We start from the raw sequence: 26,628 nt of genomic DNA, 5'->3' as shown, positions 1-26,628 counted from the left end.
GATCATTTTTTAAAGCAACATAATAGTCCCCAAAGCCATCAACTAGGTAAACAAATAAACTAAGGTCTATTAGCCTATTTTTTATCTACAGGCCTTACATTATATGCGCATCACTGAAATAAACGCTTCACCATAGGTTGTGGGTCACTGCAAAGCTATTGGGAAGAAACATTGCTTTTTGTCTTTTCCTTCCTATGGAGCAGTGATGTATAAATGTGGCTGCACAATGGAATTACCTGGAGCATTATTTAAAAAGAGAGAGAGCTAGAAAGAAAAGAAAAAAGCCGGGTGCCGGGGTTCTATTCCTGGAGATGCTGACTTAATTCTGGGCATCTACCTTTCCAGAGCTCCTCAGGTAAGCTTAATGTGAAGCCAGTACTGAGAACCTCCGTTTATCGAGGTTGCCAGTGAAGGGGCCAGTTGGTCCTTTTTGTGATTGTTAGCTCAGATGTGGGACACCTGTTTACTAAGAAATTGGGCTGAAGCAGCAATTTATTCTGTTCAGAGCATAAAATCACATTCAGCTGTTAATGGTTTTTTCTCTGCACTGACCTACGCTGGATTTAAACCAGCAATGACCTTCGCTTTCCATTGCCTGTAATTAAGGATGTCTGCCACCACCATAATCCAGTTTGGGGCTTGATTAATTCTTACCGTAATCCAGTTTGGGGCTTGATTAATTCTTATAATTACCAAATGCATTTTTGCAGCTGTAGAAAAAGGTCCAGGCTACTGAAATGAGATAAAGCCATGATGGCAAAAAATAAATAACAATAATTTTTAGCATTTATTCTGTTTAATCATTATTTTTTACACTCTTGACATTCTTGACATTCATTAACTAATTATTCCATACGATGTCCTGGAGAAGTAATGCAGAATTATTATTTGCATTTTATGTCAGTCGGTGGGGCAGAAAAGTATTTTGTCAGGTCTTAGGAGTTGTAATTTTAAATCCTTCATTGCATGATTAAGCTGTAGCTTCCCTTTAAAAGGAAAGAGCACTATCAGGGCTGTGGTGACTCAGAGACAGTGAAATCCACACTGATCTCAATAAATAACCTCTATCAAAGTGGACAAATTAATGATGCATTTTATGACTAGCTCATCATTAGGGACTACTTTCCCTTGCAGGGTCCACTGGCAACCTCCAAGGGATTTTAAAAGTATCTGTGTCCAGGGTAAAAACTAGAATCTTTTCACCTAAACAATAATTCAAATGCTGTACTCAAAAAGCAGATAGTATTATTTTTAAAGTCCAGGCCTTATAGAGGAAGAGAGGAAATTTCCTGACTTTCAACTCCCAATTTCAACATTCCCCAATACTCACTTCTAACCACAAGGGACTGAACATGTAATATTTTTATCAGGTTCCATTTACTGGGTGCTTACCGTGCCCAACCCTGTGCTCCAGACCTTTATCTACTATAACACATTTACTTACAAATCGTCTCCTACGTTGCGGTTATTATCCCCTCCCCAGTTTATGGATAAGAAAAATAAAGCTCAAAGAAATGTAGGAACTAGTACAAAATATAACACATAGGAGTGGGATTAAAGCCCAGGTCTGCCTGACTCCAGAAACCTAAAAACAAAACAAAACAACCTCGTAGCAACGCTGAAGTCTATCTTTGGGTTTCCTTCTCTCTCTTTCTAAATACTCCCTTAGTGATTTCCTTTCAATGCAGTGACCCACTGCTCATTTGACCTGGTTTTTTGGTTGGATTCTCAGGGCTGGCTAAATCCAACCTGTTAGAGCCTAGAAAGGAACCATGCTGTAGTCCCTCCTTTATTCCAGGATTCTAGTGGACCACAGTGTCTGCCCATCATTTCCTTTTAGTATTTATTCTATCTCTGCCATTGCTATTTTCAGTCCAGGCTCTAGAACAATAGGCTCCCCTCACTCCCACCATCTCTTGCTAAATAATTATTGCTGTTGGACCAATAATCCCCGAATGCTACCTTTGTGGTGCAATTTTCTGACTTAAGAACCTTCCATGGATCCTGATCTCCTGTCACAGGAAGCTAAAACTTTGTATCTGGCTTTCAGTGCATCTTGTATTACTTCCCCACTTTACTCACATGCTCTCTATCTCCTAACAAATTTAATTTGATTTATTAAGATCTCATCAATTGTCATTAGATCTATTAATTAGTCATTGTTAGATCTGATAATTAATGAATTACTAATTATTAGATCCAATCATTCATTTTTCACATAATTAAGTAATTGTGGGTGGCACACAGGATTGTCCAGTCAATGGCTGTGGGTGATTCTCAGTAGTCGCCTGATGATAAGCAAGGAGGGACCAATGGCTCCTACCCTCAACGAAGAAGGTGGCTCATAACCTCTATCTCCTCCCGCCACAAGGTTCCTAGGAGTTGGGCAGCAGGCATTCTCACGATCTTTCCAATGAATCTCTCTCAAGCTCCAGTGATTTGGCAGCCAAACTCAGACTGGTTTCCTTACAGGGCTACTCTCACGATGGCCCTAAAAAAAGAGCGGTCTTGGTGCATACCACTGTCCCTGACTCAACTTGCCTCTGAGCAAGATGCTGTAGGAATGGAAGAGTGTTCGCATCAGCAGATTTTTTTAATGCAGAAATAGGCCTTGTCTCTTTCAACAATTCAAAACATCAGAAACTTTGTTCCATTCAAGACCTACCCAAAATAACTTTAAATTAGAACAGAAAAGTGAATTCTATTGATTTATAAGGCTGTAGAGTTTCTATATTCATTGCTGGAGCTTTCCACAGACGGCAGCTTCTGAATTATAGCAGATTTACTTTTCATCAAGTTCAAGGGTATAGTTTCCAGTTCAGAAAGTCAAAAGTTAAGGACGCCATGAATAGTGAACAAAAATAAAGGCAAAACAATAAGGAAACGGAGACCCTGGTTATCTTAAACCTAAAATTTGTAGGACCTACAAAAGCTAGACTAATAAGAAAGGGGGTGGGGAGGGAGAGGGAGAAAGGAAGGGAGATAAATTTCAGATCTTATTGCAGTGAATGAGGCAGAGAAGCTGATACTGAGCTGTAAAATGGTCTATATACTGATGACATATCAAGAGCTGTACAATGGATTATAATTCAATGTTGATACGGAAAGAGGAACAAAGCAATACTAGGAAACACTTATTTATCAAAGGCAAATTGTGCACCAAATAGGGTGTAAATACTCTATTTGGATTATTTCATTTAAAACAAATCTGTATGATAGATGCTGCTCTTTTCAATTTGTTGTTGGTAAGAAAACTGAAGAGTCAAAGAGCTTAAGCATTTTGTGTAAGATTTTTAATCAAGAAAATAGATTAAAGGGAGGAGGGGCAGATAAGTCATTAACCTGTGGTCACACAAGTAGCAAATGGCAAAGAACTCAAACCCAGCTCTGCTGACTCCGGATCCATGCTTCTAAGCAACATACAAACACATGCTAATGTAAGGGGCCCACACCGCAACCACAACCTCCGAGAAGCATTTTTCCCTTACACTACAGACACCCACTGGGAGTTGTCCCGGATCCTCTAGTTTGCAAGTTGCGTGGGAAAGAACAGATAAATGGATTTGACACAAGAGGCAGCCCTGCCACGGTCCTTCACCTTTGGTTAATTAGGAGCAAGCACACAGGACAGAAGGATAGTCAGGGTATCGGAAAGACATCAAATTCAACTGCTCCAAGTTACAGAACACCCGGCTGTGAGGACGGGCTGAGACCCGGGCAGCGTGCGGAGGGCAGAGCTGTAATGCTGGCGGGACTTATACCAATGCAGCTTCACAAGCAGCTTTTCCATCAAGATGGCTTTCTTCCTGAACCATGAATAAAGGAAAGCTAGAAAACAGAAAATGAAAGCCGTAAGATGTCTGAAAATTAGGTTTTCTTTCATGTCTTCAGTCAGACAGGAAGACTGTTGGTTAACAAGTATTCACGGACAGCTTGTTCTTGGTGAGGATCACTGAAAGCTGGGGAGAATACAACAATATAAAACATACACTGTCCTCAAAGAGATTCTAGCTAGAGAGACATTATTTGACACAATGTCCCAAACTGCACAGTGTAAAGACCTAACAACGCAGCAAGTTTCCTGAATGCATTTGACTCATTTGAGTCCCTAGAGCCTAATATCACTGTCAGTGCACACAGCCCTGCCCAGCATCATCAAGCAAAGTTTGTGGAACACAGTAAGCTGAGTACGTATCTTTGCTTCCCAGGAATAAATAACTGTGGTATCATAACCTAGGATATAATTTTCCTTCCTTTCACAGTTTTCTTTAAAGTGCCATAGATAGGGGCTCCTGGGTGGCTCAGTAGGTTAAGCGGTTAAGTGTCTGACTTCAGCTGAGGTTATGATCTCAGGGTCATGGGATCGAGCCCCGCGCTGGGCTCCCTACTCGGCACGGAGTTTGCTTGTCCCTCTCCCTCTGCCCCTCCACCCCCTCCCCCCGCTCGTGCTCTCTCTCTCAAATAAATAAAATCTTTAAAAAATTAATAAAGTTCCATAGATAAAGAAAGACCATTGTAAACAAAGCTTAAATCAATCTTGTACTTAGTTTAAAATCATCAGGACACTGATGTACCCTCTGAATTCATCTTTATCAGCTCTATACATTACAATTGCTGTGACCAACTTGCTTCCTTTTTGCACTCTTTAAATCATAAATGCAATGTCTGATTTCTTAAGAAAAGGGATATTCGGGGCGCCTGGGTGGCTCAGTTGGTTAAGCAACTGCCTTCGGCTCAGGTCATGATCCCAGAGTCCCGGGATCGAGTCCTGCATCGGGCTCCCTGCTCAGCGAGAAGCCTGCTTCTCCCTCTGACCCTCACCCCCTCATGTACTCTCTCTCTCATTCTAGCTCTCTCAAATAAATAAATAAATAAATCTTTAAAAAAAAAGAAAGAAAGAAAGAAAAGGGATATTCATACACTGGAAACACTCTTACAGCTTCTCTTACAAACAAAATTGAAATATCAAAATTTAAGATGCCCCGAAGGGCATGGGCTGGTTTTGGCTGCTTGGCTTTCATTTAGGGTCACTGTGATTTATTTTAGGCTATGGGGATTTGACTGAGGATAGGATTTCATGACTCTCTCTAGAAGAGAGTAGAGTTAGCCAAGAATTGAAACTAACCTGTAAATTTCACAAGGCTACAAGGTCAAACCCCCGAAGAAACAAAGATTACCCGGCTGACTTCACTTTTTAGGACCAGTGCACTGCTGAAAACAAACAAACCAAAAGTCATAAACAATTTAATCATAAGGGAAACAGTTATTAAATTGTTGATAAAGACTCCCATTCAGCACATGCCTACTCTATGTCAGACACTGTGTCAACTGCCTTGCACTGTGTTTAGCATACTGCAAGCTCTTAACAGGTATTAGTTAATTTAACATCTTATTTTTAATCTTCACAAAAAAGACTGAATGCAGATTTTATTAGTTCCATTTTCCACGTGAGAAAATCAGGTCAAATAGCCAACAAATAGTATCTAAGCACTTTTCTCTATACTGAACTGCCCCTCACCTGGCAAAAGGAATCTGATGATTCTGCACTGAATATAATTTATGAAAAATTGATTTTGTGTTTTGTAATTTGAATGTCCTTACACTGAGCATTGACTCTTCTAAATTGCAAGCATATAGAAAATACAAATACATCATTCTGCATGCATAACCGAGTGGTTAAAAATGCCATTACTTGACCTTCCATTGTTGTGGATTTGCATACATACAATTTTGAGGTCCTTTGAATGAGACGGAGTAAGACATCAAATATATTACTTAACTTCATAATTATTATCCTAGAAAACACAATAGTAAACAATGTATTCTTAGATTTATGTTTGAATTATTTTTTAACTACAGAAGTTACATACATACATATACAGATAATGAGAAAGAAAGAGAAAGAAGGAACACTTGATAAAAGGAGACTCTACATTAAGAGAAAGGGAAAAAGTGGACTGGAACACTTGACATTTGGCCTCCGTAGTCTTTTCTACCTTTAATACTTTAGAATATAAATTGCCAACAATGAACAATTACACCTAATTTTTTGGGGAAACAAACTTGACATACTTTCTCCCTTCTTTTTGTTGCTGTTGTTATACATATAGAACCAAAAAGTCAATTCTCAGAAATCATTCTAATTGGTGACAAATTATTATTATTATTTTCATATTGGAGAGAGAGAAATTACAACAGGGAAAATTTGTGATTGACCAAGATCCTAAACCAAATGAGGAAAACATACTATAATCATAAGAAAACAGAAAAACTTGCTTCAATACCCACGGTGCATATCCAAAAAACTAAAAAGAAGAAAAGTTACTAATTATTTTATTTTTAATACACTATCATAACTGTGAACTGACAATTATGTATTATGATACATAAGAATAGATAATTCAAATATAAAGTAAATCATGTACATTTTATTTCTACAGCAGTTTGATTTTAAAATATTCATATGAAATCTAAACAGAAACAAATCAAATATTAAGCATAATATCATATTAGGTTATCCATATTTAAATTTTATTTACCAGTAATTGAGGTAGAAAGAATATGTGTCAATGGAATCTATTTATATTCCCTCTACATTATTTGTGGAGTTTGGATTGACCTTAATAAATTAAATATTATGAATACATTAGCCCTCAGAAACAAGAATGAAGAGGATATAGACACTCTCTTAGAAATCCATGGCCTTGCTTGCTTGAAAGATTCAGTGACTATCATGGCTGTGTTGATCTGAACAATGGATATTTTAAAATGTTCCAGGGAACACACAGCAGAGTCCTTCATGGAAAGCAACAATGGCTTTACCTCACATCTGTCCCATTCAGTGTCTGCAATTTAGAGACAGCCAGGCATACAGGGGGAAAGACAGGGCGTTCAGGGTTGTCAGTCATGGGTCTGAAGTTCTCTCCACACCTTCATGAACAGGAATCTTGAACAGGTTATTTCATTGCTCTAAGCCCCGATTTCCTTACTGGCAAAATGAGACAATAACACCAAACTTGAAGAATTATGGTGGGAAAAAGTCACCTTGACACACCTGCTGATCGCATGCATTGCACAACTAAGCCTTCGGGACGGGAATCTGTGGAGCACGGCTCCTTTCTTCACATAACAAAGGCTTAGTGTATGTCTTCGGTCAAGCCATTACTCAGTTTCTCCCTCTGACGCGCTACCTCCTTCGTAAGCCTGAAGTGAGAACCTTTTTAGGATAATCAAACAATACCAGAAGATTTCTACTGCATATGACAATATTTATCTTTATTATTACTCACAATTTTCAAAGAAAATTACAGTTTTTCCCTCAAGTGTTCAGTTAGGCCAAAGAGAGTTTCATGGGATTTGGAGAAATTCGGGGACCAGAAGGAGTGAATTGTCCCAACCAGATGAAGTGCCTTTCAGTTCATACTGCAGCTACAGAATCACATGCTGTCAGTAGGATGTGGCGGCCAACTGTTAATATACCCGATGCTTTTGAACAGTCCCTTGAAAGGTTTCATTCCGAGATAAATAAAACAACTCTTATTTCAAAATTTGAGACACGGAATGCGGGTCCAAGTCTGATCCATCGATCCAATCGACTCACATCTCTAATTGAGGTGTTGAGCATTTTACTGTTTTACTTCTGTTTACTATTTATCTCTTCATTTACATATTTATTGTATTCTTTTCTTCCTACTGAAGAATGAAAACTGGTGGCTGGTTGAAGCTGGGAAGTCAGAGGTACTTAATGGTATAAAAACAAAAAAGGAACAATTACCCACAGTAAACAAAAAGGAGCTTTCTCTGAGAGCTACATGAAGCAGCATCTTTTTGATAGCTTTTATGCTCTGTCAACTTCCAGGCAAGCCATTAGAGGAAGGAGGGAGGAGAAAGAAGGCAAAAAGAGGCCTCAAAGCACCTGGCGGTTTTCCATAATGAGCTTCCTGTCTAACTCTCCAATAAAGGCCAGCTCTGGTAATGGGCCCCTGGTGAACTCGAGATTCTGAACCCACGTGTGTTGCTCCACACAGCTGCATAAGGAAGAGAGGCACGAAGTCACCCCAGCTGTTACACAGCTCCTTGAGGCTAGGTCCAAGACGTATTCTCAATCGCCGTACCCCCAGATCCCATCTGGGAGTAGGTGTTCGTAGAATCAATTTGAGTATGATTATGTGTTTTTGAGAGTGTTAAATAAAAAGATCCGTTGGTTGCCTTATTTATAAAGCATACTTTTCCCTGACCAAACTATATGAGTTCCAATGACTGTCTTAATCCTTGTCAATCCATGAATCTCCTTCACTGGATACGTGTGCCTTTGCTATAATCTATGCTCATTTCTCACCTCCTTATCCCCACATTTAAGTAACCAATCGTCCACTCTGAGCCTTCCCTGCTGATCCAGAGACTCTGACTAGTGCCAAGCTTATCCTGAAACATTCCAGTGGCCAGCCTCTAAGAATACCCTTGATCCTCTCTTCCTAAACGGTATGGGAAAATGAACCTAAGAACATTCTCCCAGTAAGCAGAGAGCTGTGTCCGCCCCCCTGTCGCCAGCCCCTGCCACCTCCAGCCAGCTTTTTTAGGGACTGCATCATCAGGAGGAACTCTAACATTCTTGGGAGCGCCTTCTTTCAGACTCACCCGCCCACTTCCACCCATCTATTATGAAAGCTCTGGAAAAACTTCACGTCCTCCACACTCTGCCTGGGAACCCACTTGGGGTTATCTTTACCTGAAGCAGTTGGCTTTGGGGCAACGGCCGCAGTCAGTAACTGAGCGAACAACGTCCCAACAGGGGAAGGTGTGAGCAGCAGCATGGCCAAATCGAGCTGTCGAAGACTTGGTGAACAGGCTGTGTTAGAAGTGCTGAAGATGGCAGCGAGTAGTGCCCGTGAAGGCTAAGAGGATCTGAGTCAATGACAGCCGGATGCATTGTATGTGGCAACAAATTCTCTCAACGAGCTTTCTGCAGGCTGGTGACCAGAGAGGCACGTGCCACATCACAAATGCCACTGCAACGAAGCAATTCTGCTCAGTGATGCCGTGGCCAACACCCAGATGAAGTTCCCTGCGAAAGTGACTTTTTTTTTTTTACTTTATCTTTTCGAGAAGTTTTAGGTTCAGAGCAAAAGTGAGGGGCAGGTACAGAGATTTCCCACATACCCTCTATTCCCACACATACGTAGCCTTTCCCATCCCCAACATCCCCAACCAGAATGGTACATTTGTTGTAAATGATAAACCTACACTGACATATCCTAATTACCCAAAGTCCACAGTTTACCTCCTGGTTCACTCCAGGTGTTATACAGTCTGTGGTTCTGGACAAATGTATAATGGCATACATCCATTATCATAGTATTACACAGAGTATTTTCACTTCCCTAAAAAAATGCTCCGTGCTCTGCCTGTTCATCCCTCTTCCCCATTCCCTAACCCCTGCGAACCACTAATTGTTTTACTGTCTCCATACTTTTTGCCTTTTCCAGAATGTCATATAGTTGAAATCATATAATATGTAGCCTTTTCAGATTGGCTTCTTTCATTTAGTAATATGCACTTAAGTTTCCTTCATGTCTTTGCATGGCTTGAGAGCTGAGGGGTTTTTTTTTTTTATTTTTTAAAAATTTGTTTTTTTAAAGATTTTATTTATTTGAGAGAGGGAGAGAGAGAGAGAGACAGCGAGTGAGCATACAATCAGGGGGCGGAGCAGAGGGACAAGCAGACTCCCTGCTGAGCAGGAAGCCCACCGCGGGGCTTGACCCCAGGACCCTGAGATCATGACCTGAGCTAAAGTCAGATGCTTAACTGACTGAGCCACAAGATTTATTTGAGAGATAGATAGAGAGAGAAAGAGCACACAAGTGGGGGGAGAGGCAGAGGAACAAGCAGAATCCCCACTGAGCACAGAGCCTGACCTGGGGCTCAATCTCATGACCCATGACTTCATGACCTGAGCCGAACCCAAGAGTCAGAGGCTTAACCGACTGAAACACCCAGGCACCCCAGCTAGCTGTTTTCTTTTTAGCACTGAATAATATTCCACTGTATGGATGTACCACAGTTTATTTATCCATTCACCTACTGAAGGACATCGTGATTGCTTGCAAGTCTTGACGATTATAAATAAAGACATTACTGGGGCTCCTGGGTGGCTTAAGATTCTCTTTCTCCTTTTCCCACTGCCCCTCCCCCGCCTCTCTTTTTTAAAAAAGCCACTATTTTTTTTTTAAGATTTTATTTATTTATTTGTCAGAGAGAGCACAGGAGCACAAGCTGGGGGAGCGGCAGGCAGAGGGAGAGGGAGAGGGAGAGGGAGAAGCAGGCTCCCCTCCCCCCCCCCCACCACGGGGAGCAGGGAGCCCGATGCAGGACTCAGTACCACAACTCTGGGATCATGACCTGAGCCAAAGGCAGTCACTTAACTGACTGAGCCACCCAGGCGTCCCCCCGCCAATAAAAGCCACTATTAACATTAACACTATTAACATGTGCAGGTTTCTGTGTGGACGTAAGTTTCTAACTCCTTTGTATAAATAAACAAGGAACACCATTGCCGGATCTTATAATAAGAATATGTTTAGTTTGCATAATATTTTATTATAGTTGATGTTATATATACTAAATCATACCAAATAAATTAATTATATATATGTGTTATATATATATTTATAAATTTAAAAAAGAATATGTTTAGTTTTATAAAAACAAAAAACCACCAAACTGTCTTCCCAAGTGGCTGTACTATTTTTCATTCCCACCAGCAGCAAGTGTGCATCCCTGTTGCTCCACATTGCAGTGTTCAGGAATTTGGCCATTCTAACTGGTATGTAGTAGTATCTCATTTTAATTTGTGTTTCCCTGATGACATATGATATAGAGCATCTTTTAGTATGCTTATTTGCCATCCACATAGCCTCTCTGGTTAGGTGTCTGTTATAAAAGTGACATTTTAGGCACCTGGGTGGCTCAGTTGGTTAAGTGACTGCCTTCAGCTCAGGTCATGATCCCAGGGTCCTGGGATAGAGCCCCGCATCGGGCTCCCTGCTCCTCGGGGAGCCTGCTTCTCCCTCTCCCTCTGCCTGCCACTCCCCCTGCTTGTGCTCTCTCTCCATCAAATAAATAAAATCTTAAAACAAAGGTGACATTTAATTAAAATAACTCTCTTTAAGAAACAATGCAGTAAAAAAATTCTTCCCTTGCCACCTATCCTTAAAGTCATCCCAGATAAAACAACTTTGTAAAAGGAGAACAAAATTAGAGAGTGAACACATTTTGATTTCAAGACTTAGTACACAGCTACAGTAATCAAGTAACCAAGACAACTGATATTGGCATAAACTTTAACACAAGGACAAAGGCAACTTAGTAGAGAAAACGTTGTCTATTCAACAAGTAGTGGTGGGATAATAGACATCCACAGGCAAAAATATGAACTTTGGTCCATACCCTGTATCATATATAAGCAAAATATAGTACACATTTTATGAGTCTATAAAGTCTAGAAAATGCAAAATATAACGACTGAAAGCAGATCAGTCATTGCCTGGGAAGGGCATGATGGAAGAGTGGGAGCAAAGGATTACAAGGGGGCATGAGGAGGCATTGAGGAGAAAGGAGATATTCACCATCTTGATGGTGGTGATGCTTCACAAGTATGTACATGTATCAGAACTCACCAAATTGTATACTTTAAGTAAGTATAGTTTATTAAATGTCAGTTGTATCTCAATAAAGTTGCTTTTCAAAAGCAAACAAAAATCATTACTCTCCTTAAGAAAAGTACCTGTTTCTGACAAAAGAAAGAAGTAGATGAGGAAGACGGGAAAACAGGAAGATAGCCCCAGTACATTTCTAAGTGTGGAAAGCAAGGTTCAATGCCGTGCTACTGCTATAACTACAAAGAGCAAACTCATAAAGCACTGATTTGTGGCAATCTAAATGCTTTACGTATAATAATTCACTTCTTCTTGCTAATATTCACGTGAAGCAGCACTATTACTTTACACATCTGCAAATGAGGAAGCTGAGGCATATCCCAATCACACAGTTTATAACCTGTGAATGAGGGCTGATAATCCAGCAGTCAGTTCTCAGTCGGTGCTCTTAACCTCTACACTTGACCCCAAGATCCTACTTGTGTAAAATAACCATGCATGTAAGGGCAGATTAGGGAAGAACAGTGAAATATGGAAAAGGTGTTGGTGAAAGAGAATTTTATTCTTTAATGTAAATACTGTCATCTTGTTTGAATTTTTACAGCAATCATTCCTGTGTCAGTTGATCTGCTTCTAGAAGCAGAAGCTAAGATGAGAAATTAGAAGCACAAGTGGTTTATGGGGAGGCAACACCTTGGAAAGATTAAACAAAGCAGGATTAGGCAGAGAGAACCTCAGACTATCAAACAGATCGGCCTGAGCCTTAGCCAACCCAATGGAAAACTTCTGAAGCCAAAACTGTGCTTTAGAAGAGTCTCATCTCATGTTGAATAGAAATAGCCAGGCTCTGGTAGTCCTGCCATGCTCAGTCAGTGGCATAGACCACTTTGAAGGGGTATGCCCTCAACCAGAACAGAAGCCCAGGATGATCGCAAAGGCACTGCGGAGGAAAGTTGTCAACTCCCAGCGCTCTGTACTGGAACAATGTCTCTCTTAAGAGATCTGAGCAGCTCTCCTCCTTGGTTGCCACACTATCAAATGGAAGAATACATTTTCTTATAAAGCTCTCAAGTGTACAAGAAGTTTCCCAAAACTGGTCCGGAGACAGTTGGAAGATCTTCAATGATGATAAAGCATTGCAAATCTTAGTGAAATAGAAATGAGAAATTTATTTATCAGACAAATTACCCTAAATATTCATCAAGAGGTTTAGAGAAACCTCTTTTTTAATATGTTCCTTCCCCATAGTAGAGAAGGAAAAACACAAATGCCCAAGTGGTATTAAGCCATCTGCAAGAGAAATTGCTTCTTTGTATCTGTCCACTGCGGAGGACGATTCAACCACCCCCTAACTAAATTCTCTTTTCAAGACTTACACTTTGTTTGATAATACTATTGTCAAGTACGACCCCATATTATTATTATTATTATTATTACTACTACGACGACGACAACAGCATTATAGCAGTTTCCATGCAAGGTGGAGCAAGTCAAAGTGGAATCTAAAGTCATCAATGCAAAAGATGCATTCATTTTCAAATTCAATTGAATCAGATATACAAGTGAACATGCTCAAAAAGGAAATAAATTTGCCATTCTCAATACTTTCCCAATTAAGGGAAAGGGAATAAATCTCCAGAATACTGAGTGAAAGGGACATGGTGACATATCCTAGCAGGTCCCTCCTATTCGAAAAGCAGTTGCATTCCTGAGCCACATGAATAATTAAGCAAGCACTTGCCACCTGTGGGAAACAGAAAATAAAGGATAATACCAAGTACCTTTCAACTCTAACTCTTGAAAAAAGACAATAAGTTTTCCTGGAAATCATTGGTTCCAACCTGATAAACTGGTACAAAATTATTAATTTCCTATATTTTAGAAATCGAGACATAGCACTTTTTAAAAGGTTACCTGTTCATCTTTGATGGGTATACATTCTTCCCTGTGTTCTCGCTTTTCTTTTTCAATCAACTTTCCTCCCCTCAACACACACATATGTTCATATGTACATACTACATGTTAAGCTTGTAACATGATTATGGAAATAGATTGTGAATCAGGAGAAGAAGGCTTGATATTCATATCTGCTACTGAATATTCTGCCTTAGGTTAACCAATTAATTTTTCATTTTAATTAATTTTTAATTCAATTTTTGCAAATACCCAAGCAATGACTGACTAAAATATAAATATGCAAACAAAGGCACTCTCTCTGCAAAATGGAAATGTATTCTGCCTCCAAAGTACCAGACAGTCTCTCTCTTCAAGTAATGTTTTGTCTAAGAAAAAGCAAGAATAAACATGTAAAGTACATGGGAAAACACTAAGGAAAAGGAAAATACCCAATTAGGACCATGGAGTCACTTGCCTAAATAAATGCAATGGCAATAGCTAGACAGCAGTTTGAAATGTGTGCTTAAGATGAATTTCATTGTGCATACATCAAAGAAAAAAAGGAAAAATTCAAGACTGTGAGTCAGGTGATATTTATTTATTTATTTATTTATTTATTTATTTATTTTTAACGATTTTATTTATTTATTTGACAGAGAGATACACAGTGAGAGAGGGAACACAAGCAGGGGGAATGGGAGGGGGAGAAGCAGGCTTCCCGCTGAGCAGGGAGCCCGATGTGGGGCTCGATCCCAGGACCCTGGGATCATGACCTGAGCCAAAGGCAGATGCTTAACAACTGAGCCACCCAGGCACCCCGAGTCAGGTGATATTTAAAGCTAATTACCCTTCATTGAGCTTTTGCTACGTGTCAGACTCTGTGATAAGGACTTTACTGACATTATTCTATTTAAGCATTACAATGTTAGGAGGGGGATAGTAAAATCCCCATTTTAGAGATGAGAAAAATCAAACATTGAAAGATGAAATACCTCACACATTGAAAGATCCAGATCCAGAATTCAAAAATATGGTTGTTTTACTCCTAAAGCCATACTACAGTGATTCCAAATAAAGCAAACAGTGATGTTGGATCTCAAACATTAGTGTGCATCAGAGTCACCTGGAAGACTTGCTCAGATTGCTGAGCCCCACCACCAAAGTTTGTGATTCTGTGGGTACAACTGGAGAATTTGCATTTCTATCCAGTTCCCAGGTGATGCTGATGCTAGTCTAGAAACTACATTTTGGGATGCACTGTGCTAAACCACTGACTTCCATTCCTTTAGATTTCAGACAGCAATAAATGAATGAATGAATGACAAAACTTTAATGAAGTTTGACAGATAGATCACCAAATTTAGTATGCTGAGTTGGTAGAAAAATTACAAACACACACACACAAAACCCTATGTTTTAGTATCTCTATAATTTGTTTTTCTTTCTTGTGTTAAATTAAGGCATAATTTACATATTGGAAAATTGATCCTTAAAGATTGACAAACATCTACAGTCTTGTAACCAGCACTACAATCAAGATAAAGAACAGTTTCTTCACTCCAAAAATATATGCTCCCCCTCTTCATTGTAAGAAATCCCACCCTCATCCTCAGCCCCAAGCAGCCACTGAAAACATTTTCTGTTACTACAGTTTTATTTTTTCCAGAACGTTGTTATATAAGTGGAATCATACAGTATGTAGCCATCTGAGTCTGGCTTCTTTCCCTTAGTATAATGATGTTGAGATTCATCTATTTTGTTTTGTGTAGTTTGTTCCTTTTTATTGCTGAAGAAATATTCCATCGTATGGATATACCACAGTTTGTTTAACTAGTCTCCAGTTAAAGAACATTTGGGTTGTTTCCAGTTTGGAGCAATTATGAGAATAACTGTTACAAACATTCACAAATATGTTTTTGTCCGTGTGCTCAGGAATGGAATTCCTGAATCGTATAGTAAGGGTATGTTAAACTATATAAGAAACTCCCCAACTGTTTTCAAAAATGGTTATATCATTTTATATTCTCACCAGCAATGTTTGAAAGTTGTTCCATTCCACATCCTCATCAAGACTTAATATTGTCATTTGTTTTGTTTTTAATCTTCGCTATTCTAATAAATGCATAATGAGATCTTATTGTAGCTATAATCTGTATTTCTCTAATTAATAACAATGTTGAGCATCTTTTTGTGTCTTCTAATTTTGGTCTTTTTTTTTTTTTTCAAAATTGTTTGTCTATTCTAGTGTTTTTGTCTTTCCATATCAATCCTAGAATCAGCTTGCTAATTTTATATAAAAAGTACTGCAGAGATTTTGAATGTCATTGTATCGACTCTGTATATCAAGTTAGGAAGAATTAAGATCTGAACCAAATTGGGTCTTCCAGTCCATGAATATGGCATATCTGTCTTTGATTTCTTTCATCAGTATTTTCTTGCTCTCAGCATACAGATCTTGAACATATGCCATAAGACTTATACCTAAATAGTTCATCTTAAGGTGCAATAACAATAATATTTTTTTAAATTCTTCATTGTTAGTATATCAATAATTTAATTTTCAGAGATGCTTTAGTGCTAAAAATGAGAAAGGTGCATAGTAAAGTGTCAATAAATATTTTTGGCTTACTGAATAATGAATAAGTAAAATGAGGAAAAAACAGAATTAGAAAGTACTTTCAGGTTCTAGAGAACGCAGTAGATCTAAAGAAGTAAAGGGCCAGGATGTCTAATTTCCATCGTGATATTATTCAGTTGTTCTCTGGAGCTTATCTCATGTTTCTTAGGTCTTCAAATATGTGTGTCCTTGACATTCAGTCTCAAAGTGTATGTAACTTACTCCAACAGCCCAGTCTTAGCCCCGCCCTTAGTCATTTTCTGTCAATCCAGCCTATTTTAGTTTTTTCATAACCCTTTCTATTGCTTGACCTTTTCTTTGTATTGACTTATCTGATTATTTCTTGTCTTCCCTCACTAGTTTTGTTTACTGCTAATATAAAGAACTTAGAACAATGTCTGACACATAGAAGTCATCAATATGCATTACTGGGAAAAAGAAGGAAAAGATGCATAGATACAGGCATGAGCAGTAAACATAACCATTTTTAAATATAACAAAAACATAAAAACCATTTAAAAGAATAATGTCATAAAGTACTAGGAATAATTTTTCAAATTATGCAGGACCTTCATGGAAGAAATATGCCCCACAATAAATATGGGGCATACAAAAAGCCCTGAATAAACACCACATTCATGACTGAGGAACTCAAAAGCACAAAAGTTATTAATTTTCCCTAAATAAAATTATAAATGTACTGTAACTCCCAGGGCCAACACCAGAGTGAGGGCAATAAGGCATGTGAGAACCTTGATAAGGGTACAGACTTTAAAAAGATACCAAAAAACCCCTCAGTAATCAAAATAAATAATATTTTAATGTAACATTTTTTAAAAATCAAAATTAATGCAAAAAGTCACTCATTATTATAGCTAAGTATAAAAATTTTCAATAAAGAATAAAAGATAGGATCAGTCTTGATTTTCCATTTCGCTTCTGCTTCCAATAAGGCTTGGCATTGGCACTATTCCTGATGGGGTGTTCATGAACAATGTTGATATTTTGTTATTCGGTGCTTTGTGTATCAATGTTTTATTTCTGAAATGTTATCTATCTTGATTAGCATCACTTCACTCATCCTAGTTTTAGCCAAGAAATTTCTACAGAAACCACATAGGATTTTTAAGTAATGTATCAAACTGATTCTTAAATATAGACTTTAGAATATAGGTCCAAGAGGAGTCAGAAGACACTGAAACGCAAGAGCCAGGCAATCCTTGCAAGAACTTCTAGTTATTATGACAAGTCAGAGTATAAACTTCCTCTGCCTCAGGAAGGACAGAGAGGAGGCACGGTAGCTGGAGACGTAGCTGAGGGAACTGGACAGAAGCAGCAGGTATTGAGAGAATGAATGTGAAGCAGCTTCTGCTAATAAAAAACCTCCAAGTGGTCATACGGATAACACCTATGACCCAGAAAAACACAAAAGGGACCTGACCCACCCCCCCCACACACACACAGGGAGCAGCGTGGATGGGGGACTTGGAAGGTGGTGCTAGAGTCCCAGTTACTTCACTAGCTGATGTCAGGAAGACATGGGGTATCTTTAAGGCTCTCCAGGTCTGCTCATGGAACAGCTAAGAACTACCAAGTACATTTACAGTACACATCCTTTACCAATCTCCCTGTAGACCCTTGCAATGTGGTGGCTCTGGATGGCGACCTGGATTTGACTCACTTTTATTTCATGACTACTACTCTAGAATCACCTCTATTCCCATGATAGACTGAATCATGGGTTCATCCTTTTTGATTTTCAGGTTCTCCCTGCCCCTTGCCACCTTCCCTGGGCACTTAACTCCTCCTCCACCCTTAACCCCCAACACCATCTCCCAATTGGTTTCTCTACCCCAGTTGTAATCTTCATCCACTCCCGCTTCTAGCTCCTCACAAAAAGTCATAGGCAGGACTGTATGGCCTAGAGAGGAAGAACTATATGTGTTTATCTAAAAAGTGAAATATAAAAATCAATTAACAGAAAAATAGAGACTCTTACTTTTGTTTTATATTGTGGGACTTAAACTACTGCTACTAAAAAAAAAAATAAGCCGAACTAAAAACTGAAGAAAAAGACTAATTTTATCTATTAAATTGAATATGATTTTTTTTTAAGATTTTATTTATTTATTTGAGAGAGAGAGACAGCACAAGAGGGGGGAGCGGGAGAGGGAGAAGCAGACTCCCTGCTGAGCAGGGAGCCCGATGCGGGACTTGATCCCGGGACTCCAGGATCATGACCTGAGCCAAAGGTAGTTGCTTAACCAACTGAGCCACCCAGGCGCCCTGAATATGAATTTTTAAAAGATGCTAGGATACAGAACTTCTACTGATTATCAACACCTAATGCTAATACATTTGAGAAGCAACCATGTGCAACAGTGTACCATTCATCACAAAACCGATAAAGAAAAGGTGTCTGCAGTCAAAGGATTTTTTCCCTCTCTTTGGCCCTGCCAAACCCTTTTCTAAAGCCTCTTACAAACGGGAGAAAGACAAGCAGACTGCGCCTTTTCTACTGTCAGATGAAACCCCTGATTCTCCTAAGTGCTGCAGCATCTCTATCTTAACGAGGTAAAGCTCTCACATTGTGATATTTAAGCCAGGCCAGTGAAAACTGACATGGTTAGCATACTCATTACTACCCACATCTGCAAACAGCACTGTAAAAAAGGACATTCACTGAGGCTAACTGACCCTCTCAGCAGTAATTTTACCCATTTTCCTACCTTCCCCCAAATATGAATAATCTCATTTTTCAGTTATTACACATTTATTTCTGGCAGATTCCACTCTGATTAAATTAACCTTATCAAATGAATAAAAGTTTAAGAAATACAAGTTACACAATGAGTGCAGTTACAAAGATAGTGTCTTTGAAAGAGGAATTTATTTTCGAGTGTTAATTTTTTGCTTGACATAAACTGCTAGCACAAGTCCTGTAATAGTGCCACACCTAAGCATGTTGGATGCCTTGTCCGTGATGTCCTGAACACACTGTAGAGCTTATTATATGTTTCCCTATTTCTGACCCCAAAAGATGAATTTTTATATATTTTCTGCTTTGGGCTGTTTTATATGCTTGATTCTATCAACAGGAAAACGATAATGCATTCTATAGGTCATTGTTTCCTTTACTTTTTATAATCCATTCAAGACAGATAGCCCAAACATTTTCAATTAAATAATTCCAGAATCACAAGACAAGAGGTAACATTGTTTATGTAGAGATTGGGCTGGGAATACTAACAAGCTTGGCGCATCAATTCATGGTAACATCCTGTAATTCTAAAGTTCACCTTGAAGTTTGCATTGCATTTTATCATTCTATTTAAATGTGTGTCTTTGTCAAAGGTGAGCAATGCGACTTTTCACTTCTTGCTATTAGTAATCCTTAAAGAACAAAAATTAAAGTCAATGCCAAACCATAGTTTTGTCAATATGTTCAATTTTCCAGTGGCATATATATTTTTGGCCCCAAATACATTTCTTTCTTAATTTCTTTTCTTTACTAATGCATCATAAAATTGTGTGCAGTACACTTTAAGATGCAAAAATTAGTCTAATTTAATATTAAGGTCAAATCTTCATATGTTATGGTGATACTAAAATGAGATTACTATATCATATAGTCATATGTTCAAAAATGTATTAAGCACCCATTATGTGTAATGCTCATCCATAGGTATTGGAGCACACCACATATAAACTAAACAAAAACCCTTTGAGACATTATAGTTGGTGGGGGGGAAGCAGAGAATAAAAAAAGTAAGTAACATTTAACATATAGTGTGTTGTATAGTGTTAAGTGCTGTAAGAAAAATAGAGCAGGGAAAAGAAATAGCGTCTACAGGAACAAGTTTCACTTTTCAATAGGCCAGAGTAAGAATTACTGAGGTGATACTTTTAAGTAAAAACCTGTAGAACGCACAGGAGAAGGCTGTCTCTGAGGGGGAAGTCCGAGAACAACAGGGCAATGGCCTGAGATATATTTGGCACATTTGAATAATAGCAAATAGGCCAAGGGGATTGGAACAGAATAAATGAAAAGGAAAATAGTAGGAAGAAAATCCAAAGACATAAAAGGAGGAGGTAGTGAGCTTATGATGTGACACATCGTATTCTGTATGGATGACACCCTCTGGAGTTGTTCATGACAACTCCAAGTGGGCTGCACGACAGGGCTTGGTGGGTCCCTTACTGACTTCGGCTTTTACTCTGAGTAAAATGAAAAAAACAATGGAAGACTTTGAGCAGTACAGTAAAATGTTCTGACTTAAAATTTAGTGGGATTACACTGCCTGCTGATTTATTTCTTTAGGAATAGACAGAAGAGGGACTAGAGCGGAAACCAGGAATCCTAATAGGAGGTAACTGAAATATGCTGATAGCTTAGCTGAGAAGAATAGAAGTGGAGTCATGAGAAGACACTGGAACCTAATTATATTTCTCAAGATTTGCTGATTGACTGGAAGATGAGAAAGAAGAGTCAAGGACTGCTCCAAAGTCTTTGGCTTGAGAATAAGAGCAAGGCTATCATTAGTTGAAGTGGGAAAGAGGGGCACCTGGGTGGTTCAGTCAGTTAAGCATCTGCCTTCGGCTCAGGTCCTGATCCCAGGGTCCTAGGATTGAGACCCATGTCAGGCTCTCTGCTCAGTGGGGAGTCTGCTTCTTCTTCTGCCTCTGCCCCTCCCCCCACCCTTGAGCTCCAGCACACGTGCTCGCTCTCTCTGTCTCTCTCAAACAAATAAATAATCTTATCAAAAAAAATAAAAATAAAAAGAGGAAGAAGTGGGAAAGACTGCAGGAAAAATGGGTTTCAAGGTGGAAAGTTCTGAGCTCTTTTTGGATATGTTAAGATGAGATGCCTGTTACCAGGTGAAGATATGATATAGACATTTGGATAATGTTCTGGAATTACGGAAGTCTGGAGTTGGAATACACATTTGAGAGAATATATTTATGCGAGAAAAGATATTGCAATAGGGAAACTGAAGGACTCTATGAAAGCAGAAAGTAGGAGCTATATCCCTACTTTACCCATGCTTCAGAATGCAAATAGTGTATGTCCTCCTTGTAAAGGACAAGGAGTTAATGATTTCTTTAAGACAGATAACAACTAGGGTGCCTGGTTGGCTCATTTGTTAAGTGTCGGCCTTCGGCTCAGGCCATGGTCCCAGGGTCCTGGGATCGAGTCCCACATCGGGCTCCCTGCTCCACGGAAAGCCTGCTTCTCCCTCTCCCACTCCCCCTTGCTTGTGTTCCCTCTCTTGCTGTGTCTCTCTCTGTCAAATAAATAAATAAAATCTTAAAAAAAAAAAAAGACAGATAACAACTAAGAAAGGACCAGATGAGAATGACCAGACAAAGCTATCATATGCATATTCCAGACCACCAGCACTAGACATCTCAATGCCAAGACTCTCTGGGTTCAAGGAATAACATCAGGGCCTTCATCTTTGTTCTAACCAGTTCTGGGATACCTGAGAGGACATGTACACCAGACCACAATCCTAAATAAAAATCCCAAACCCTGAACAAAGATGAGACTCATGCTCCATTTCTTTCCTAGTCTCCCAGACCTCCGTTCTCCATCTGCTTTCTCTATATCTTCAATAAACTCTGCTCTCACTTCCTTCTGGTCATGTTTTATGTCCATCCTGTTGAAGCCAAGGACCCTCTTGGCTGGTCCTGTGGGACCCCCTTTCTGGGTCCTCAGACCCAACCTGCTGACATCAATATTTAAGCCAAAAGATCAACACTTGCAGATCTACCTTATTATGTGCTTTCAGAGACCCCAGGAAGAGCCAGTCATCACTTCCCTCTTCAGAAGACTGAGTCCTAGCCTCCCAGACCTCTTCTCTGAGCTTAGAGACATCAGCACCATCTGACAAGCACCTCCAATTCTCAGGCCAGGATTTCAGCTTTACATAGTTATTTCTGTAATCATTTAAGTTCTAATTCCATCTCCTTTCCTTTCTTCTCCTAAATCTAGGAATGATAGATACATTTGCAATTACTATTTCTATACCATGATGGAAATATCCTTTTTTTTTCAGTTCTAAACATTTAATCAACAATTCTCTATAATGCATTCCTTACAATAAAGTAACTTGTATGGTTCCTACCTCCTAATGATCTTTGAGTAATATAATGCCATGGAACCACTGGCACAGAGAGAGTAGATCTAAAATATTTTAAATAAAAACCTCAAACAAAGGAAATACTTCTGAAGAATTACACTCTAAAATAGATTCTTAAAAATAAAATGCATACCCTTCACAATAAAAACAAAATAAAATAAGATTATTTTTAGAAATAAATTGATAAGGACAAAGTAATTGGGAGAAGAGATGCTAAACAGAAAATTCTGAAAAACTGAAAAGCAAATAGAAAAATGGCAACTGATCTAGAAAACCTGAGAATGCTAAAACCTCAGCCCCTAGGAAGACAAAGCACAAAAGCAAGCCAATTTGCACATTAGAACCAAAGAAATATTTCAGCAACTGGAAGCATGGGTACTTTTGAGCAATGATTTCCCTGGGTTTTCTTTTTGCCTCATATATTCTAAACTGAGCACTGAAGCAGCAAGCAACCTGGAAACACCAACAGGCACAGACAAATATGCTCCCAAGAAAAGCCTTCCCAGTCCAGCCAAAGATGCAGAAAAGAGGCATCTTACTAAGTATTTTTTTTTTCTAAAATTAAACAATAACTCTACTCAAGCCAAACACTACAGAAAAACTGTGACCTCATCCATACCTCTGCCATCAAAAGTAAAATGAGACAACTAGGAGTCTACTCTCACCTGGGTGTAACAAATCACCTCAACTCCTCTGCCAGGAGGAGTCAGTGAAGGCTAAGAAAGAAGATGGGACTTTCATCCCTACTGAATGATAACAAGATTCCCTCCTGTGGGATCAGTGGAGACCACATGGGAAACCTGGTCTTCTACCCAGATCCAAAGGTACTAAGATACCCCTCTCCTTTCCTGCTGAGTTGGTATCAGATGAGGCCTAGTGAAGAGTCAGGTCTTTTGCCAATACCCAACAGTAACAAGGCAACTGCTCTCCCAGACAAGTATCAGGGAGGCCTCACTGGGAGCTGTAATGAGGCACCTTTCCATTCTCAACCTGAGTGGTATTAGTGGATGCATACCAAAGAGCCCAAACTCCCCATCCTCACCCAACAGTAACAAAGACTACATCCTCTCTCTCCATCATCAATGGACATCAAATGGGTAACCTGGACTTTTACTCCCACCGTACACTAATGAGGTGATATCCCTTTTTCTCCAATGGAGTGGTGTCAGAGGACGCCTGCTATATCACAAACTTAAATACGACCAAAAGCCTCACAACATAATAACCAAAATGTCCAGAATTCAATAAATCACTCATCATACAAAAATTACAGAATTCTCAACTAGAATGAGATAAAACAATTGACAAATGCCAACAAGACACAGATGTTAGAATTACCTAATAAGAATTTTAAAGGATCCATAACAAAAATGCCTCAACAATTATGAATATGCATAAAACTAAAATAATATAAATTCTCAGTCAAGAAATAGAAGATATAAAGAAGGTCCAAATGCATTTTTAAAAAATAACTAAAATTCTAAAATTCAATAAACAGGCTTAACAGCAAAATGGAGAGGACAGAGGAAAGAAGCAGTGAACTGAAAGACAAAACAACAGAAATTAACCAATCTGAATATCAGAGAGAAAACAGACCAGAAAAACTTAATGGACTTGAAATCAAGCTTAACATAAGTTCTAACATTCTTGTCACAGGAATCTTAGAAGGAAAGGAGAAAGGGCGCCTGGGTGGCTCAGTTGGTTAAGCGACTGCCTTCGGCTCAGGTCATGATCCTGGAGTCCCTGGATCGAGTCCCGCATCGGGCTCCCTGCTCGGCAGGGAGTCTGCTTCTCCCTCTGACCCTCCCCCCTCTCATGTGCTCTCTCTCATTCTCTCTCTCTCAAATAAATAAATAAAATCTTTAAAAAAAAAAAAGAAGGAAAGGAGAAAGATGGTATGGCTAAAAAAAATATTCAAAGAAATAATGGCTGAAAATTGTTCAAATTTCTCAAGAAAATAGAAGCTTACAAATTCAAGAAGCTGAGCAGACGCCAAACAAAACAAACCCAAAGAAACCACACCTAAGCATATTATAATCAAACTCTGAAAACTGAAGACAAAGAAGAAATCTTTGAAGAAAGGGAAAAGAAATGACACCTTACCTCCAGGGGAAAAATAATTCACATAACACCAGATTTCTCATCAGAAGCTATGAAGGCCAGAAGGAAGTGGTACAACATTTAGCAAGTTCTGAAATAAAAGGACTTCAAACCAGAAAACTAGGCATAGAGAAGAACTTTCCCCACTTGATAAAGAACATCTATGAAAAGCCTCCAGCCCATATCATTATTTAATGGTGAAAGACTGAAAGCTTTCCCCTGAAAGGATGTCTGCTCCCATCACTTCTATTCAGCATAGTTCTGAAAGTGTTAGCTAGTACAGTGAGTAAGGCAAGTAAAGGGAGGAAAAGGTATATAAATCAGAAAGAAAAAAGAAGTAAAATTGTCCCCATTTGCAGATGACAGGATCATCTATTCAGAAAAATCAAAGAAATTTATTAAACTACTTAGTGAGTTCAGCAAGGTCAAGGATATAAGGTCAACATACAAAACTCAGTTGTATTTTTACTTACTAGCAATGAATAATACATGGACACCAAAATTAAAAATAGAATACTTGTACAATTTATTTTTTAAAAAGAAGAGACATGCTTAGATGTGCATTTAACAAAACACATACAGGATCTGTATGCTGAAAACTACAAAATGCTGATGAAAGATCTAAATAAATGGGGAGATACATTGTGTCATAGATTGAAGACAACATACTGAAGATATACAAATTAATAAAGTTTACCAGAATTACTATCAAAATCCCAGCAAAAATTTTTTAAATATATAGATAAGACTATTCTAAAATATGTGGGATGATAATGGAACTTGGATATCTGACTCCAAAAAATAATAAAATAGGGATTATTCTACCTGTTTTCAAAGCTTATTATATCCTAAGAGTAATCAAGACTATGTGGTACTGACAGATAAATAGACACATAGATCAATGTAACATCACAGAAAACCAAGAAATAGACCCAAAAAGTACAGCCAATTGATTTGCTACAAAGATGCAAAAGCAATTCAGTGGAGATTGTATAGTATTTTTAATAAATGGTGCTGGATCAATTGGAGATCCATATACAAAAGGATGAATCTTGATCTAAACCTCACACCTTATACAAAAATCTAAAAGGTCATAGATTACAGTGTAAAATATAAAGCTATAAAAATGTAGAAGGTAACATAGGAGAAAATCTTCAGGACCTAATAAGGCTTGGTAAAGAATCCTCAGGACACAAAAAAATATGATCCACAAAAGGTAAACTTTGATGAATTGGGCTTCATCAAAGTAAAAAAAAATAAAATAAAATAAAAACTTTTGCTCTCTGAAAGTCCCTGATAAGAGGATGAAAAGACAAGCTACAGAATAGAGGAAGATATTTGCAAACCATACATCTGACACTGGATTTAAATATAAAATACAAAGAACTCTCAAAACTCATCAGTTAAAAAAATCCAATTAAAAAATGGGTAAAAGACACAAAGAGACATTTAACCAAAGAGATTCTATAAACGGAAAATATAATACTACTTTAATTAAACTCATCTTAATGGGACATAGGGAGAAAAGTGAAATATAGGGTGCTTACCACGACTATCCAACTCAAAAACAATGGCAGTACAATTAAAACAGAAGCAATATAATTTGTGTTTACTTACATCCCTCAGTACCCTTCCAACCCCAGCACCTAGCCTAAAAAATTGCAATCAGTTTTTAATTAATCAATATATCAAACCTGGGAAACTGAATTAAACATCTTTAAGCCTACTATAAGACATACACAACGCCAGGTGCTGTCTTACTTACCATTCATTTAAACTTCCCAACAACCCTGTGAGAGATATTTTATTATCCTCCTTATAACAAATGAAGAAATTGAGATTCTGGAAGGTTATCATAACCTGATAAGTCCATTAAGTTAGTTAAAGTGTGAATTCTGAATGTTGATTCCGTACAGATAATTTATTTCACTTCTATTTATAGGAGATGGTACAATTTAACTTGAAAACGTAATATTAGAGATTTCCATTTTGTGCAAACATGAAGTAACAAGGACTGGATTAATCCTCTCACCTGAATGAACTTTAAAAATTGTATATAAAATATGACACAAAAAGCGCCTAAATCATTGACTGTCAGTCACTGCAGGAGCCCTAACACAAAGGAGAGCAAATGCAGAGCCGGGTAGTCTCCCTGAGTTGAAGAGATGAGGCTGGAGTAAAGGAGACCAAGGTAACTAGAGTTTATTACAAGGGAAAG

General features: G+C 38.5%; 1 long non-coding RNA gene across 1 annotated transcript in view; it reads right to left on the bottom strand.

Moving 5' to 3' along the window:
* Positions 1–3,292: 3,292 nt before the first annotated feature.
* LOC144379821 (uncharacterized) overlaps positions 3,293–26,628 on the bottom strand; it is a 148,108-nt gene continuing 124,772 nt past the window's right edge. Inside the window, exons 2-5 of the long non-coding RNA XR_013443226.1 lie at positions 8,729–9,008; positions 5,727–5,795; positions 5,178–5,211; positions 3,293–3,828 (exon numbers count right to left, since the gene is read on the bottom strand). This is a non-coding gene — a long non-coding RNA (uncharacterized LOC144379821). The remainder of the gene's footprint in view (positions 3,829–5,177; positions 5,212–5,726; positions 5,796–8,728; positions 9,009–26,628) is intronic.

Source organism: Halichoerus grypus, chromosome 1, assembly GCF_964656455.1.
Source record: "Halichoerus grypus chromosome 1, mHalGry1.hap1.1, whole genome shotgun sequence".
NCBI lineage: Eukaryota > Metazoa > Chordata > Mammalia > Carnivora > Phocidae > Halichoerus > Halichoerus grypus.
This window is presented reverse-complemented; position numbering and strand designations above follow the sequence as displayed.